The sequence below is a fragment of the Acomys minous genome (assembly GCF_964271855.1).
Source record: "Acomys minous genome assembly, chromosome: 16".
NCBI lineage: Eukaryota > Metazoa > Chordata > Mammalia > Rodentia > Muridae > Acomys > Acomys minous.
The window spans coordinates 67,295,228-67,312,752 of record NC_140498.1 but is presented as its reverse complement, the minus strand read 5'-3'; the positions used below and the strand labels follow the sequence as shown (position 1 = coordinate 67,312,752).

The window sequence follows — 17,525 nt, the reverse complement described above, 5'->3', positions numbered from 1 at the left end:
ATTAAACGCCCTGTTGCATATCTAAAGAGCCATCCTAGTCACGAAGGTCAGAGCCGACAGATGTGGCTGTACACAAAGATGAGGCAAGAATACGGATCCAATTTAAATTCCCGCTAGCTGCTAAGTCTCGGACTCACGGTGCCTGCGCAAAATGCCTCTAAACAGACTTTGCATGCGGTTTCATTTGATGTCTTTGTAAAAACTAGATCTTCTTCTTCAACTACTTGATTGTTATGGTGCCCACAGGAGGGCTGTAATCAAGGTACGGGAGTCTGGGCTGTGGGGAAGTGCTGTGTGCTTCAGACTGAAGAGCTTTAGCTGGTCCCCTGCTGTTTGGGTGCCACCAAAAAGAAATGGAATGAGTAATTTGAACACAAATGGGAGAGAGCAAGGCTCGTTTCCATACTGGGGAGAGCCCGAATGTCTTCACGGGAGGGGTGTCTGCTAGCCCCGTGCTTGCTCATTCAGACCCTTATTTGGGACAAACAGTTCTTTCTAGGGCTGCCTTGCCTGAGCCTGGAGTAATTTGGGTAGATTGATTTGTAAAACATTCCGAATCAATTAAGGCTTTAATCAGCAAAGTAGCAAACTTCACATGGCTTGTGGACTAATTTCACCATCTCCCATCAATGTGAACCTAAGATGAAATAAGACAATTAAGAGGATGCAATTATCTGTCCTGATTACCGGATTGGAGGCGCTTGTGTGGCTATGGCGCAACGTGAAGGTGAGCATTCCAAGCAAAACAGTCCCAGCAGTTGGGGTGCTCTTGGAATCCTGGGGTGACTGCAGGCTCTGTCTCCTGCTTATCCAGCAGGGTCTCCTGGATCTGCTGTGTAGCCAGGCTTTGGGAAGTGGGTTGGAAAACAGGCACTGCCAGTAGCAGCGGGAGTTCCCCGCAACACACACACACACACACACACACACACACACACACACACACACACACACACACACACACATCTCATTGAATCAGAGCCACGTCTAGGGCTCTGTCTACTTACACAAGGATTGGAAAATTGGTCCCTTTATCTAGATGGGCTTCCAGCAGTGGCTGCATATTAGAACCACGTGGGGGAGCATTGGAAGGCTCCAGAAACCGCCCAGATCGATGCCAGCAAGCACCTGGCAAGGAAGCCAGGCCTAGGCCTTTACCAAAGCATCCTGGGGAATTCTGTCTGTAGCAGCTCGAGAGACACAAGTTGGAAGGCACTTTGGAGCCAGTGCCATCTCCTCCGCCTGTCGCTCCACGACGCTGACAGAATCCCTAGGAGTAGACACCTGCTGATCATTTGTCCTTTCCCCGACGTCGCAGACGGTATTCCCTAGAACTGTAGCTCATGGAAGCCCTCTTCCCTTCATTTCTTCTTGCGGAATCTTTGGTTGCAGGAATGAGGAAAGTAAAGAACACAGTGTTCAGATGTCGCACCGTGGGCACAGAGGTTTCGATCTTACCTGGGTTATTTGCCTGTTGGGAACCCTGTACTCTGACTACTGGTGACCACTGTGTACAGATGCCCTTTCATGTCCTCGTGTTTCATTTCTTCGGGTCTATATCTATGGGTGGAATTGCTGGGTCATATGGCAGGAAACTGTTGGACTTGGGGGTGGGGCGGGGGTTCTCCCACGTTTTCTGTAGCTACACTCTCCTGTTCTGTATGTGGTGCTCACAGGAACTGGCTGGCTTCTCCACCTCTCTGCCAGCACTTAATTCTTCAAGGCTTTCATAATTAACAGGATAATGTGTGTAAAGTGGTTTCCTTTTTAATGCAACTCGGCCTGGAACCAGCTCACCTCTAATATTTTAATGCATGGAAAGACACTGGTTTATGTAAATTTGGGCCGTGGCCTCTGGTAGCTCTATATGTGGATATGCAGTGAGCTTACAGTGGCAGCTTTGAGTCCTCCAGACCTCTGTGGGTGTCTGGGTTCTACTCTATAAACTGCTTCAACTTTTTAGCTATCTCCCGTGTGTGAGGTTTGTGTGTGTGTGTGTGTGTGTGTGTGTGTTGCACATGTGTATCTGTGCCAATATTCTCGAACATATGTGCATAGAGGCCAGAGGAGGACATCAGGTGTCTGGCTCTGCCACTCACTGCTTTACTCCCTTGAGACAGGGTCTCTCCCTGAACCCGGAAGCTACTATGCTAACCAGGAAGCCCCGGTGACCCTCCTGTCTCTGCCCCTCACGGCACTGGTGTTGCCAGCAAGTCCACAGCCGTATCCCGAGTTTCAGATGAGGTGTGGGGATTTGAACTCAGGGCCTCGTGTTTGCACAGCAAGCACTCTTAACCACTGGGCCATCTCCGGACCCCGAAGGTATCTTTAAAAACGGAGGCGTAGTGGTGTAAGTCCGTCAACTCCCAGCAATTAAATTCTCCGTAATCTCTTGGAAGATGAATGTCACCTGTGCCACACTCTGTCCTTACAGGCCAATAATTTTTAAATACTTCTCGATGTCATTTCAGTTGGGTTTTGGGAGAGAGAAGACAACTATATATCGACAACAATTATAGCTTGAGAGCTCCCTGAGTTCTCTGATGAGAGTAGGTAGGAGCTTAAAATATGATTTTAATAACCGACCAGGATGGGATGGAGAGCTGCAGCAAGCAGCAGGGCTGAACTTAGCCATCGTGTCTTAGAGCAAGTGAACAGCAATGAGCTGTCCATCTCCTCCAGGGTAGGTGGGAGGGACAGGAGCGAGCCCCCACAGGGAGAAGAAGGAAGAGCCCAGGAAAGCAACCTCAACTTTTAAGCAGAGAGGGCTGCACATATGCTAAGAAAACACACACACACACACACACACACACACATACACACACTGCCTCTCAGGGGTGGGAGACAGCTTGAGTATCTAATATCATCAGCCAAGCCCACCTCTTTCCCCAGAAGAAGAAGTGACCCTATTATGTAGTGGCAGTCATCTATGCCCTGCTCCCCTGCTTTGGTCACACAGCGTGGTCTGTATTAACTAGGCCCAATTCTCCACCCCCTTCAAGATACAAGACCTCGCCTTCCTAGTAAAGCCTTAAAAGAAGTTTCAGCCTCAGGCCCCTCTCCTGTGCCGTTACCTGAAGGGCAACACGCTGATGGGTGCCTCTCTCCCTCAAGCTCGCCATGAACTAAACTGCATCTCTTCCTGGAGAGGTGGAATGTGAGTATGCTCCCCAAAGCAGAGATGTGAGCCAGAGTGGGTGCCTGCTCCGATATGAAGCCCTCATGGCCAGCAGACTCCCTTTTGGCTCTGCTTCGGCGAGATCTAAACCTAATGTTAGGACCTCAAAGATGGACTCTGGAGTGCAGGGTGTGAGGGGGTCACTGAACCTCTTTGTTCCTCTTCCCAATGTGGGTACACTGAATAAGACCTCCTTTTTTTTTTTAACATTTCATTATTATTTATCGGGAACCAGTAGGCAAACTTGGCAAGGGTCTGTCAAGGCTCAGGTCGTGTGACCCTTATAACATCCCGCAACTCACCCGTTTTGTTCAGAGTCCAAGCACAGCCTGTGTCCTTCCATAGACCAGACATTTCCATCTGCCTGAGAGTGGGAAACTCCTGTGAGGAATGCATGTTATGTGCACAGGAGGCAGAGTGAAAGGGAGATGGGGTTCTTCCCTGACTGTTGGGGCTCAAAGCTGCAGCCCCAACAAGCTAGGCCCCAGAATCCATCCTCGGTCCACCAATAGAACAGACGACAAGAAATGGTGCTAAGCAGAGAAAGTAGTAAAAGTATTCCACACTGGGAAAAGGGACAGATAGGCCCACGGACCCTCTAGCCCATCTTTAGGTTTAGGCTTAAATGGAGGGCAAGCGTAAGCATAGTCAAGCAGGCCTGGTCAAGACGTGGTCCCACCCCGCCACTGATGTCACATCCTGTCTGGCTCTGGTCTCCTGACAGGTGGTCTGAGCAGGTTGTTAGAACCCTGATGTCTCTTTCTTGGGGACAGGTTCCACCTCTGGCTGACACCAGGGGGGCGAGGGATGGGGGTTACAGAGGCACAGAGACCTTCTCTGGTTGAGTCGGGGAAAAGAGAGTAGGGGAAGGGAATAAGACCTGTTATAAGGGGGCAGGAGAGATGGCTCAGAGGTTAAGGGCACTGACTGCTGCTCCAGAGGTCCTGAGTTCAATTCCCAGCAACCACATGGTGGCTCACAACCATCTATAATGAGATCTGATGCCCTCTTCTGGCCTGCATGTATACATGCAGGCAGAGCACTGTATACATGATAATAAATAAGTTTTTTTTTTTAACCTGTTATAAGGTGACCCCAGACATCTGCAGCAGGGAGAACACATGTGGCTTACAGGGGACTAACAGAAATGTGTCACAGCTTGGCGGCAACTGGTGATGAAGTGACCTGCTGTCTCTGAGTTTCTGGGACTGGCTGTGGGAATGTCCAATCAGATCCCCTGTAGCTGGACATAGGTGTGCCCAATTGCTGACATTCGGCTTCATGGAAAATGCCAGTTTCTTGGGCTCTGTTTTAGCAGTCAGATGCCACTCAGGACCCACCTTGAGGCCCCACTTATATGGTCCTTAGCAACCCTTAAAAGCACTCCTTTAATCCCAGCACATGGGAGGTAGAGGCAGGCAGATCTCTGTTAGTTCGAGGCCAGCCTGGTCTACAAAGTGAGTCCAAGACAGCCAGGGCTATTACACAGAGAAACCCTGTCTCAAAAAACCAAGTAGAAGAAGAAGATGAAAAAAGAGGAGGAGGAGGAGGAAGAGGAGGAGGAGGAGAAGAAGAAGAAAGGGAAGAAGAAGAAGAAAGAGACGAAGAAGAAAGAGAAGAAGAAGAAGAAGAAGAAGAAGAAGAAGAAGAAGAAGAAGAAGAAGAAGAAGAAGAAGAAGAAGAAGAAGAAGAAGAAAGTATCCTTAATCCAACATGGCGTACATGTGTATTGTAAAGAAGATGAAGCACATTCCTCTTTGAGAAGCCCCCACCTGTGCCCTACGGTGTATCTTGCTTTGCATACAAGTGATTTTCTTTCTCCTGACCTTCATGCTTAAAGTCTATACTAAAACCTCTTTTCCTAAACCACCAACTCTGCCTTTGGTTTATCATGAAAATCTTTTCAGTGCAAAGCCAAGGACCTGGTTTTTCGTGAGTCAAGATCTTCAAAAATATAGGGAACACCTCAAGCCCCTGGGGGTGACAATGTGGCACAGTGCCTCTGTCCCTGTGTGGGGACACACACACACACACACACACACACACACACACACACACACACACACACACACACACATCTCTAGAACACTCTTATTCCTGCTAGGCTGGTTCCACTGTATGTAGCAGGTAGGATGAAGGGAACCAGAGTGGTGGCAGGCTGACACAGAGCCCCTGCCCCTTCCCAGCATCCATGGGGCACAGTATGGTTTCAGAGAGGCACAGTATCTTTGGGGCGCAGAGTCCAGCTGCAGTCTACCACTCCCAGCATAGCAGGGCTGTGTGTAAAGATGGGGCGGAAAGACTGGGGACAGATTGTCCAATGTTTCTGCCAAATACCAACATAGGGAATCTGCATTTGACCCCACTCATCCCAGGAGCTGATTTGCTGAGAGAGGCAGGCCCTGGTTAGTTACTGACATCCCTGTCAGGCATTAGGTTTATGGCATTACCTGCTACCTGTTCAGTGATTCTGGCAGATGGACTATGTATGGGCATGGCTCTTCATTCCCAGGGCGAATGCAAAGTTACATTGTTCCAAGTGATGACCTGAGAGCCTGGAAAGTGAAGTCTAATCAAACACGGAAGAGGTGAGATCTTACCATGCCAGGTTCTAGTAAGAGAAAGACCAACCTTCACAAGTTTAGTATGGAGAGGTAAGTTCAATCTGACTGGAGAAAAGAAAATGGTCACTCGAGACAGAACAATGAAATTATCTTATTTTAATTATTGAAAGCACCTTTCCTTTTTCCGTTTTTGCTTTTGTAGTATCAGGAGTTGAATCTGGTGTCTTTCACATGATAGGCAAGCATTCTGTCCCTAAGTCATACCTTTAGCCCCTCACAGGGGGATTCTAGGCAGGGGCTCTACCACTGAGCCACACCCCAGCCCTTCACTGGGGGATTCTAGGCAGGGGCTCTACCACTGAGCCACATCCCCAGCCCCTCACCTGGGGATTCTAGGCAGGTGCTCTACCACTGAGCCACACCCCAGCCCCTCACAGGGGGATTCTAGGCAGGTGCTCTACCACTGAGCCATACCCCAGCCCCTCACTGGGGGATTCTAGGCAGGTGTTCTACCACTGAACCACACCCCAGCCCCTCACTGGGGGATTCTAGGCAGGTCCTCTACCACTGAGCCACACCCTAGCCCCTCACTGGGGATTCTAGGCGGGGGCTCTACCACTGAGCCATACCTCAGCCCCTCACTGGGGGATTCTAGGTAGATACTACAGTCAACCACTGAGAATGTAGCTGCTTTGATTAAAAGATACTTTAAAAATTAAAATTTCCATATTTAATATATTGTCCAGTTTTGAGAAAGTGTATGGGTTTTTGTTTTGTTTTATTATTTATTTCTCTTTTTTGCTGTTTTTTTTTTTTACCTTGAATCTTCTTTAGGACTGTCTTATTTCTTAGCTATTGTTCCTTAGCTGTGCTTCTGTTTCTCTATACAACAATATCTTCTTTTATTTCCTTCTATTCCTCCCCTTCCTCTTCTTCTCCTCTCCCTCTCTGTCTCCCCTCCTCCCTCTGTCCCTCTCTCTTCCCTCCATCCCTCCCTCCTCCCTCCATCCTTCACTCCTCCCTCCATCCAGGAGGGGAATAATATCATTTCTGTCAAACCACTACTTATCCTTTATAACCTTCTGGAGATGATCAGAGTGCATGCATTGCATAAAGTCTCTCATAAAATCCCACATCATAACTCAGGAGTAATTCCGGTGTGGATGGCTAGCCGAATGCTAATCCTGGCACACTTAGCCTCTGCGTTGAAGGATTGCATCTGAGAGGAGAGTAAAGTTCAAGAAAATTCTCCGCTCCACCAAGTCAGAGGTCAGCCCATAAGTCGCAAGGAAATATAATCAAGAGCCTAACGACACAGGGTGGGGGAAGGGGCGGGGACTTCCATTCCTTGTTTACTAGTAGATAACAGACAAACCTGTCAGCAGCCATTGATTCTGAGATGCACACGTGTGTGCGTCTGTCTCTGTGCCTTCGGAACCTGAGCAGAGGGAGGGGGTGTTTCTCTACAGGAAGCCCTGTGATTATTAAATACCACCCCCACAGACCCTTGATATAATGAGATTAAAATGCTCTGCAGAGAATGAGAGTTTATTAAAACGGAAATGGGAGAAGAAAGCCACCTTATCAAGATGGGCTTTACGGACTGGGTGACATCTGGTTAATTTTGCTATTTTTGTTGAAAACATAATTTGCATTACTATTAGATGAAATAAAACAGATGAGTATCTCCAAAGCCAGTGACATAATCTCTGCTGCTGTGGTCAAGCTCAGTTCTTTCATCTGTGATTTTTCTCCCACAAGAATTCACTAGTTGTTTCACAATTTTATTATTTATTTATTTTCAGTCCTTATGACTGAACCCAGGGCTGTGCATGCCAGAAAAGTGCTCTACTGCCAATCCCCATCCCCAGTGCCCCATCCTCTTTAAAATATTCTGAGACAGGATCTCACTAAGTTGCCCAGGCTAGCCTATCACTTTCTATGTAGTCCAAGTAGACCTTGAAATCAAAACCCTCCTCCTTCAGTTCCACAAGTAGCTGGGATGACATGGACAGACACTCTAGGCTTCCTTCCTGACTTCAGACGTGAGCCCTGCTATAAACTGGCACTTCTTTGTCGTGTTTTTAAACTGCAGGCACACCGCTTACCTGTGACTCTCACGCAGGTGGGTTTGTGGGCTGCCCCTTATAGTGCTTCCTGGATACCGGGGAGATGGCTCAGCGAGTAAAGTTTATGCCACACGAATCGTGAGGACCTGAGTTCGGATCCCATGGGCGGGGGGGGGGGGGGGGGGAGACACAGATGTGGCGATTTCTGTTTATAATCTCAGCACTGTGGAGATAGAGACAAGAGGATGCCGGTGGAAACAGGGTGGGAGCAACGGAGGAGGGACACCTGAGGTTGGCATATCACACACACACACACACACACACACACACACACACACACATACACACATACACACACACATACACACACACATACACACACACATACACACACACATATACACACACACACATACACACATATACACACACACATACACACACACATACACACATACACACACACACATACACACACACACACATACACACACACACACAGTGGTGGTGTTTCCTAGGAGGGCACCTTCATAGCCTTCTGCACAAGAAACATCTTCCTTGCTTCTTTTTGCAGCCTAATAGTGTGAGCAGAATAAATGGTGTGTATGGCATCATTACTCTGTGTGAGAACATGCAAATCACTCCTTTACAGCATTAGACAGCAGGAGTATGGGAGGAAGACGGGGCCTTGATTGACACTTCTCATTCAGGGAACACGCGCTAATTTTGAGGATTCTATGGAAAGATTCTACTTGGCTCCAGAGCAGTGTGAACTGAAGTTGTCTGTTTTCCTTTTCTCTTCTTGTCTCTTTCCTTCTTGTGCCTCCTTTTCATAGTAGAAGCCAACACACCATTCCTTTTGGCATCCGTAAGACTGAAATCAAGGGAGCAAACCCAAAAAGGACCGTGGGTGTCCTTTTATATGCTACTTTTAGCAGCACCGTCTTTTGGGGGGATGCTACAGCCTCTGCCAGCTCTGATCACAGGCCCCCCTCCCTTTGGCATCCCCCTTCCTGGTGTGCCTGCCACACTCCAGGCCCCTCGGCTGCCACAAGAAGCTATAGTTTCCCTCAAATGTGAGAAAAATAGCCCGTATGATATTTTGGGTTGAGACAGAATCTCCCCTATCCCAGGCTACCCTTGAACTTATTATGTAGCTCCCCAAAATGACCTTGAACTCCTAATCCTCCCGGCTCCATCTCCAGGAAGCTGGATTAGAGGCGTGAATTACCACTGCCAGTCTACAGAGTGCTCGGGGAGGACCCCAAGGCGTGGTGCACTCCAGGCAGGCGCTCTGCTGCCTAAGCCCCATCTTTAGCCACCATGCTCTTTTCTAAGTTTTAGAAAGTTAAGGCTTTGTGAACACCTGAGAAGGACCTCCTCAGCTGTCTCAGGCAGTCAGTCACTTGCCTGTGGGAATGCTTCACTGCCCAGCAAAAGGTGGGGGCTAAAGTGTACGTTTAAATGTAAAACCAACTTAACACACTGCCTGCAACCTTTAACAAATAATATATCGGTTCCTTTTCGCTCCCACGGGGTAGCAAATGGAAATGCCGCCTAAATTGTTTTATTTGAAAGAAATGTCATCTGATATTTATTGTTCCCTGAGTATTACAAGCTTTAAAAAAAATATATCATGGATTTATTTTTGGATCATCCATCTAATTCATGAAGAAGGGCTCTGGTAAATGGACCTGTCGTGGCATCATTAAAAGTAGAACTGGGGCTGGGAGATGTGGCTCAGCTGGTACGGTGTCTGGCTGGTGTGCATGAAGCCCTGCAGACCATCCCTAGCATAGGATAGCCCACATGTGGCGACGCGTGTGTGTAATCCCAGCACTTGGGAACATGAAACCCTATCTTAAAAAAATAAATAAATAAAGCAAGCTAGGGGCGGTGGCACAGGCTTGTAATCCCAGCACTCGGGAGGCAGAGGCAGGTGGATCTCTGTGAGTTTGAGGCCAGCCTGGTCTACAAAGTGAGTCCAGGTCAGCCAAGGCTGCACAGAGAAACCCTGTCTCGAAAAACCAAAAGAAAATAAAAAGTGGATTATGAAAACAATACAAGGCATTTAAAGACGCATTATCCTTTAACACAGAGCCTTGGTCAGCACTCGGGAAAGTTTATGTAGAGTCATATAATAGTTTGCTTTTAAGACGCCATAATGATAGTATAATCCAGAGGCCACGGTCTCCATGGGGTTTTGATGTATTAAACTTAACTCTCTGGTTCTATAAATGCATTCTAATATATCAAGTAATTGCCACTTCTCATTATTTTTATAGCTCTTTGCCTCCTCTAAGCTGAGGTAGCTGACCTTGTGTGCCAGTGGCCAGGGAACAATGGCGGGCTGTCGGGGACAAAAAGAAGCACTCAGTAACCGTAGCTGTGCCACCGCGTGCAGGACTGAGAGGAAGGTGTAATAGCTTAAGGATGAGCTCTTGTCCCTGCTTCCTGTCCGAAGTTGTTCCTTACCCTAACAGAAGGTCACAACCGTCCATCCTTCCTTCTTCCTTTCTTATATCTGTGGAGAAGTCAGGGCATGCGTACAGAGTTCAGAGGTCAACAGCAGGCGTCCTCCTCTGGATGACAGGATTTCTCGCTGAAGCTGGAGCTCACCAGTTCAGGTGAACTGGCTGGCTGACCTGGGAGCCTGGGAGCCCAGGAGCCACCTGTTGTCACTGTGATGACAACCCTGTGGTGACAATCCTGTGGTCTTGCTGTTCCTGGCCTTGTTATGTAGGTGCTGAGTGACCAAAGTAGGGTCTTTATGGTTTCACAGCACATAGACTGACTGAGCCATCTCCCTCGACATTTATTACAAATATACTTTCAGTTCTAGGTACATAGAAGGGTCACAGAGTCAGAGAGTCCTTGAAAACGCTTCGTCCAGCAATATTAGCCTTGCGTCTAATCACAATACATTGAGGAGATTAACAGGCTAACATGGCAGCTCACAGGTTTTTGTTTGTTTTTTGTTTTGTTTTGTTTTGTTTTGTTCTCTTATAGTTCCACACCAAGGTACTACAAGGAATTTGGTTGCCATGCGTCCCTTTTCCCTCACAATATGTCGTAGTCACTCATTATCTCTTTGTATCTCGTGAGCTTTATACTTCGTGTGGGTTGCGGTCGGGTATCCTGCACAGCTTATTTGATTGACATCATTCTAAGTCCATGGATCACGTTGATGAGCACCTGATTCTCAGCCACAAGCTCAGGCTCAACTTCTCTGTAGTTTAGATTTGTGTGTGGGGGCGTGGAGGTCAAAGGTCAACACCTGGCATCTCCACAAGTCACTCTCCACCTTGTTTTTTGAGGCCGAGTCTCTGACTGAAGCTGGAGCTTGCTGTTTTAGCTCATCACGCTGGCCAGTGAGCTCTGAGGAGCCAGCCCTGGGGTTACAGGGCACTACATGGCACCCAGTTTTTATGTGGGTTCTGGAGATCCATGCTTAGGACTTCATGCTTGTACAACATGGACTTTTCTGACTGAGCCGTCTTCCCAGCACCAACATTTTAGAATTTTTATCAGAGATTATATACTATTTTGTTTGATATTTTTAAACCTAATTATTACCTTTCTTTCCTTTCCCTCTCTCTTTTTATATCTTGTCTGTATGACTGTCTGTCTGTCTGTCTGTCTATCTACCACTTCTCATCTCTCTCAATTTCTCTATCTCTTTCTCTCTGCCATTATAAGTGCTAGTCCATTGCTGGCAGATAAGAACACAGTCAATCTCATGTCCCGACCTTGTATTCTGCCCTCATGCTAAACCCATTCATTCGTTCTAGAAGGTTTTCATATAGTTCTTAGAGACATCTACGTAGTAGATAATTCCAATTGTGAGTGAAGACAGTTTGATCTCTTTTTAGTGCGCCTCGTTTCTATTCTGTATTTTACTGCACTAGCCTAAGACAGGGTCTCTGGTTGGCCTTGCATTCTACATTGCCCAGTAGACCTGGCTGCCTGGCATATGAACTTCCAGGGATCACCCTATCCCGGCCTCCCATCTCCCATTACTGGGGATGCAGGTGCACACTGCCACACCCTGCTTTGTATGTGGCTTCTAGGGAGCTTGCAGGGCCTTACTGACCAATACATCTCCCCGCCCTTGTTTCATTTTTGTTTCTTCCTTATCCCTTCTACACAGTCAAATTTTCATTCTTCCAGGGAGGTAGTATGGGTGGGGGAAACCCTGGGCAGAGATTCTGCAAGGATTGCCTTCCCTGGAGCTGGCGTATGGGGGGTGCTTCTTAGGATCCCCACCGACCTGCTCTGGACCAGGTCTGCAGGACGCTGTGGCCCTGAGATGCTAACCAGGCCACTCAAGGCTACTCCCTGGGGTTTCACATGCTCACAGTGGCCCATAGCCAGTCTCTGGCAGCTCACTGAAGCTTCTAACTGAACCCTCTAATGGCCTCTGTTGAGTGGCAGATGTCTATCCCAACCAGACATGCAGAACTGCTTTCTCCATCTAGATTTTTCTAGATTTCAGGTTTGCAACCCTCCACTCACCGAGAGATCTAAGGAACAGCCTTGGCCCGCTGTCTACCCCTAACTTTTCTCATAATGGCGGGAGTGGTGCTCTTGAAAGTTCACAGCATTCAGTTATTGCTGTTTCCCTGTGGCATCTCTCTCCCCAGTCCCTTTAGTCTCAGGCAGTCCCTCCTTGAGAGCTGCTGCCTGGTCATGAGGGGTGGAGGACACACACTGGAGGTGGCTCTCTCTACCTGTCCCTCTTGCAGCCAGCTGCTCTTGTCTCAAGAAGCTGGGCGCCTCCTCTTCTGCTTCCATCTCAACTTCTCTTTTCCTTTTTCTTTTTCCCTCTCTAAGAAGAACACTTTACAGTCTAGGTCCGTTCTTTCCTTTTGTACATTGGGCCATGAATTCATATAGAGCGGCCTCCAGCAGCTCAGGCTCCTCCCCATCAGTCCTCACAGAGTGTGCTTCTCTGGGTGGCACAGGCTGGCGCATCACTGAACCCAGGTGCCCTTCTCTTTGGCTTCCTTCTTCTTCTGGCCATTCTCCTTCATGCGCTTCAGGAAGATGTCCCTGCTCTCAGAGTGCGTGATGTGCTCAATCCGCACATTGATTCTCTTGGCGAGAATCTTGCCCTTAACCTGCTTGTTCGCGGTGATGCCCATGGCATGCTGGGTGACGTTGTGGACTCTTCTGGTTCTGCCGTGGTAAGGGCCCATTCCTTCGATGTCTGCAATACCACTCTTTTTGTAGAGTCACAGGTACGTGGCCAAAGGAACAGCTCCGTGTTTCCTAAAAGGCCTGGAGAACATACAGCGAGTGCCCCTCCTCTTTCCCTTCCTGTTTGTCATTTTAGTGAGTTACCTACTTACTACCTGTATTTAGAACCAGATCTTGCTTTGCAACAAACCAACACTCCAGTCATTCAAGGCAGAAATGCCCGCCATTCCTCCTAACTACACAGGAACCCCCAAAACCACAGTGGACTAGAGATAACCAACTTGCTCGTCTAGTTTTAAGCATTGATGTGGCAGCATTAACAACATTTACGTTCCCTTCCTACACAATTTGCACATTAAGAACTGTTTTCTACCGGGCGGTGGTGGTGCACACCTTTAATCCCAGCACTCGGAAGGCAGAAGAAGGCAGGTCGCTGTGAGTTCTAGGCCACCCTGGTCTACAAAGTTAGTCCAGGACAGCCAAGGCTACACAGAGAAACAAAAACAAAACAAAACAAGGAAACAAAAAAAGAACTGGAGGAGTCCTCAGTACATCACTACCAGGATGACCCAGTGGGCACCCTGCCCACCCGAGCCTAGCCAGGTCCTGGCTTGTACACACTCAGGACTTGTTAAAACCCAAACCAAATCCTAAGTCCTACCCTGACGGCATACACTCATGTTTGGGGTCAGGCAGACACTGGGCAACCAAGACTGAGCCAGACTGGGACCTGCCCAGATAGAAGCCCCTGGCTCCCACCTCCCGGGCCAGCAACCTCTAGACACTCTCCCCGTGACCTTATCGCGCAGTCTCCATTGCCCGAGCCCCCGACGCTGCGTGTAAGGAGCCCCATCTCAACTTTTCATAAGTCCCCCAGCCATAACTCCCCTGTTATGGGGAAGGGGAAACCAGCTAGAAGAGGGGTGTGACAGACATGGAGGAAGGCAGAAGTCCCTAAGTCAGAGTCACTAGTGCTCTCCTACTCAGGCCCAGGAGTTAATGAAGGCAGAGTGGCCCGGGAGACTCCATCACACTGGAAGGAGGGGTCTCAAACCTGCTAAGTCCTTCATACAGAAGAGTGCTTCTACTCTGGCAGGCCTGACTGGCCCCTTCCTGAGCCAGCTGCTGGGCATCAGCTCCTCCCCCAGGCTGTTCTCTGTAGCAGGGTCTAAGGCATGAGGACCTACACAATCTCATTGCCCGCCTTGGTGGTCTCTTGGCTAATTGCAGGGCAGCGGGCAGCGTGTCCGACCGTATGTGTGATGCACGGATGTGTGGAGGCCAGAGGTCAAAATCAGGTGTCTGCCTCGTTCCTTGTTTGCTTGATTGATTTTGAAACAAGTTCTCTCTCTCACTGATGCTCCAGTTCACTGATTCCCCTAGACTGGCTGGCTAGTGAGACCCCCACCCCCCGAGTATCTGCCTGTTTGCCACATGTTGCCCAGCACTGGGGTTATAGACATGCACATCTGTGCCCGTATTCTATGTGAGTTCTGCAGATCTGAGGGCTTGTGAAACAAGCATTTTACTCATGACGCTGTCCTCCAGCCCTCCCCCCGCAAATAACCCCAAAATTTCAGTATCTGGTGTTTGATTCCTGCTTATTTTAAAAATTGCTCATTCATTCATTCATTCATTCATTCATTCATTCTGAGGGGAGGTTGGGGAGCACCTGGCCAAAGGACAGCTTACATGGGTCCCTGGGAACTAACTCAGGCTCTGAGGCTTGCAGCAGGCGCCTCTGCCCTCTGAGCCATTGCCACAGCCCTTAGATTTGCCTTTGAGGATCCAGAACTCTGGCTGTGAAAGACACTGTCGCTCCACAATAGGGACAAAACCAAGAAGAATCCAATATTAAAACCCCCATACCAGCACTAATATGCTCCAAATGAATAGAATGCTTTTAAAGGAAACAGCTCCAGGAAGTCCTTTTACTCTGGTTGTTATTTTTATAATTCTAAAATGTGGAATCAGAGGCCGTTGAGAGCTCCTAACGTCCTTTAGATGCTTAGACTTTAACGATACTGAACATGGGCCTGAGAGATGGCTCGGTGGATCAAGAGCACTTGCTACACAATTATGAGGGCCCGAGTTCGAATCCCTACAACCCATGTAAAGCGCTGGCATGCTTGGGCGCACCTGCGAACCCGGCACTGTGTGGAGGAGAAACAGAAGGGTCGCCAGGGGTTGCTGGCCAACAGCCGAGCTCCAGGTTCAGTGAGCGACCCTGTCTCAGGAGAATAAGGTGAGAGCGATAGAGTGGGACGCTGATGTCCTCCTCTGGCCTCTGCGTATGCACGCAGACATACACGAAACACACACACACACACACACACACACACACACACACACACACACACACACACGTTTCAATACACTATATGCTCACATACTCCTCCATACACAAAAGATCCCAAAAGAGGTATTGACTTGCACTAGTAGATCCTCAACGGCCAGTGACAGACTCTGGAGGGAGAGGTGGGGTAATTAATTCCCTATACTGTTTATAAAGCTGAAGGGGCGTGATAACTCAGCTGGAGCCCTTTGGCATCTCTAGGCAAGTGTTCCCAATTTCTTTATCAATGAGGATGGTCCTGTAAATCACATGTTCCTATATTAAGGGAAAGGCGTTTGCTGCAGTAAATGACCTTGTTCCCTCTTGCTCCTCCTACCTCCTTTTCCCGTGAACCTGGAAGTTTTTTTAGATCCAGGGACAAATTGAATTGTCACTGGTAAAAAGGTACAGTTAAAGGATACTGCTTTTTTTCACACATTTATTAAAGACCATCATTTATTGTTTATAAAAATTGCCCCAATATAGAGAAAAAAATCCTAATTACGGTAACTAAAATCTCCCACCCCACCCCCCTGCGCCCACAACATCTAATCTAGATTGGTTTAATCTTTAAGTGTACTCCAATAAGACTGGAGACTAAACACTTGAGGTCCTGGACAAGATAATAAAACACTGGCAAGCCTTCTGGGTCCTTGGACTGGCTGACATCAATACATCAATAGGGAAGCAATTTTTGATGTTGTAGAAGAAATGCGTTCATCTCCAATGACGATTCCAAGCTCCTGCCGGCTTACTCAGTCAGGAGGGGGCCACAGAGCGTCATCTTCTTTGGTGGTTTCCCTGTCATCGATACTTCTCTTTAACTCTTCCAGCACACATTTACGTAATAAGCCTCTTTCCTGATCATGTCATCATTTTTGTAATTGCCGTTGTTGGCATATCACAATTTTCCATCAGGTCGGAGCTCAGACTCCAAGAACTCATGACTGAACTTGCCTTTGTGACGCACGTAGTAGTAACGTAGGCAAAAGTCACTCTCCATGGCTCACAAAGACCGAACTTTAGGAACAGATCACACTGCCACGGTTGGCACCCTACACTGATGTAGTGGTTTGGTGGCCCAGGATACTGTTTTAGGGCAGAGATGTGGCTCAGTCATTAGAATGCTTGCCTAGCATGCCCAGAGCCCTGGTTATGACACCCAGCATCACAGAATCCTATCATGGTGACACACACCTATAAACCCTAAAGAGGTGGAGATGGGCAGGAGTTCAGAGGCCATCCTCATTTATTCAATGAGTTCAAGGCCACTCGGTGCTCCATGAAATCCCCTCCCCTACCAGAAGTTCAGCTTTAGAATTTGGGAGCCATGAATTCAAGTTTTGTTTAGAAGCAAACCTCTGAACCCATCAGAATATAATTCTAACTACTCAGAAACTGGCCTGGCCTGATGGAGATCCCCTAGCCTTATGCCACCCTGACCCATAATGTCCCAACTTCACACCTTTTACTGACACTGTCTGTGTAGGTCACCAGCCACTCCGAACCTTGGTTTCACCACACAAGGAACAGGCTGAAGATCAGCACAGAGATTCTTTGTACACTGCAGGCTCTCAAGGTTTTTTTTTTTTTTTTAAGTATAAAAATGAGAGACTACAGGGGAAGTCTGAGAACACCATCTGTCACCCAGTCACATTGTAACTTTGGAGAATGTACAGATGTGCACAAGGATGCGCAGCCCGTGGAGGCTCCCTAGGCACAAAGTGTGGTAGCACAGGTGAGTTTCCATGTCAGCGACACCTCATCACGTGTTGCCACATGTCTCTTGCAGAAGAGTTCCGCCATCGGCACCACTTAGATTTCTTCCTGTGCTTTGCCCATATCAACTCAGACCCCGGCACAGTGGCTACTTAAGAGTATAACATTGTAAGTGAATTTTCAGGACTAGAAGGGCAGAGTGTGACAGGGCTGCTTCTTCATATGTGTGTCTTTGTGGGTGGGGCGAGGATGCAGACAAGCATGAAGTCATCATGGGCTGACTCTTGGGAGTTGTTCTGCCTTTTGTCATGTTGAGACGGGGTCTCTCTTGGTGTTGTTGTTAGGTTAGCTGGCCTAGGAGCTCCCAGGTGGTCCTCCTGCTGTCTCTGCCTCCCACTCCGCCATAGGGTGCTGGGGTTACAGATGTGTACACCCACCTCTCGGTTTTTTTTTTTAACTTAGGT

General features: G+C 48.2%; 1 protein-coding gene and 1 pseudogene across 3 annotated transcripts in view; one reads left to right on the top strand and one right to left on the bottom strand.

The window, feature by feature from the left end:
• SDK1 (sidekick cell adhesion molecule 1) overlaps positions 1 to 17,525 on the top strand; it is a 955,689-nt gene that overhangs the window by 575,426 nt on the left and 362,738 nt on the right. The gene's annotated exons all lie outside the window — the stretch shown is intronic.
• Positions 15,896 to 16,345, bottom strand: LOC311587290 (protein mago nashi homolog; annotated as a pseudogene). Its single transcript has one exon. The product of its transcript is annotated as a protein mago nashi homolog (transcript).